At 41.1% G+C, this 1,554-nt stretch overlaps 1 protein-coding gene across 2 annotated transcripts in view; it reads left to right on the forward strand.

The window, feature by feature from the left end:
- LOC122073690 overlaps window positions 1–1,554 on the forward strand; it is a 41,153-nt gene that overhangs the window by 7,686 nt on the left and 31,913 nt on the right. The window lies entirely within an intron of this gene.

Below are 1,554 nucleotides of genomic sequence, written 5' to 3' on the forward strand. Positions count from 1 at the left end.
TTTTCACTGTGTTCTCAGTATCGGTGGAATCCGACACAGAGAATGGGAAGGGAAGAAGAAAGGTGGGGAAGGATTAGGATCCTTTGCTCTGATATCAAGTTGATGGAGAACCCTTAGGGAAGGGAGGGGAAATCAGAGTAGAGAGGGGGGAAAAGGAGGATCACACTCACACATTCATTCAATAATCAAATTGCTCTCTAAATCTTCAATCGATTACAACTAATATATAGGAAAATAGGAACATGAAATTAGAAACTTAACTGAAATGGAAACTAGCCTAAACTAGGAAACAACTATAAAAAGGAAACCAAAGTAAGGAAGTAAATCCTACTCCTACGTTCAAGTCTGGAAAAATAAAAGCATGAAATAAAATACTAAGTAAACTACTAATTTTATTTCCAACCCTTGTTGGATCAAAACCCTGGGCTGGACTGATTCTTTTTGGCTCTTGGCTTCCAAAGCCGGTCATGCTGGTCCAACCAAGAAAGGGCAGTCGTATCTGCATCACTCAACTCAACTCAACTCAACTCAACTCAACTCAACTCAACTCAACTCAATTAATCCTTTTCCGACTGAATGGGGTGGAGTACACTTCGCCTGTTTCACCATTCAACTTTGTTACCACTACATTGAGTATGATACCATGATTTCTTGAAGAGAAAATCAATGTAGATTTTTTTTTTCCAGACATCTTTGCTAATGAGGAATCAGAAAATGTAATGTTTTAACATGCAAGCATGCCAATGGTAAGAAAAAGGTAACGGCCTCTCCGAGAAGTGGGGGTAAGGCTTCGTACATTATGACTCTCCTCAGACCCCGCATTGGTGGGAGTCTCGTGCACTGGTATCCGTTTTCAGACATGCAGGCACACCACTGGTAAATATAGGGTTAGAATGAACAGAAAAGGATAGGTTGAGAATTGCAATCACTTGATCGTCCATGTAAGCAATCGACATTGTTTTGAAGGCCTTATGATCCTGAAAAAAAAAACTGCATTTATTTCTTGAAGAGGCAGTTTTTTTTTTTCTGACATCTTTGCTAATGAGGAATCAGAAAATGTAATGTTTTAACATGCAAGCATGCCACTGGTCAGAAAAAGGTAACAACCTCTCCGTGAAGCGGGGGTAAGGCTTCATACATTATGACCTTTCCTAGACCCCACAATGGCGGGAGCCTCGTGCACTGGTACGCCCTTTTCAGACATGCAGGCACACCACTGGTAAGTATAGGTTTAGACTGAACAGAAAAGGATAGGTTAAGAATTGCAATCACTTGATGTCCATGTAAACATCGACATTGTTTTGAAGGCCTTATGGTCCTGAGATGGTATTGTATGTATGTATGTATGTATGTATGTATGTATATATAGGGAAAAGGCTGGGTATGTCGCTGGTATACCCAGATCTCTCTCTCTCTCTCTCTCTCTCTCTTCTCTCTTCCCTTTGGAAAAGTCCCCCTATGCCCCTCTCATCCCAGCCCTTCCATTGGTTGAGCCGCTAGCTCCAGGGAAGCCGGCGGCATACCATATATATATATATATATATCTGGGAAAAA

This window comes from Macadamia integrifolia, chromosome 3, assembly GCF_013358625.1.
Source record: "Macadamia integrifolia cultivar HAES 741 chromosome 3, SCU_Mint_v3, whole genome shotgun sequence".
Taxonomy (NCBI): domain Eukaryota; kingdom Viridiplantae; phylum Streptophyta; class Magnoliopsida; order Proteales; family Proteaceae; genus Macadamia; species Macadamia integrifolia.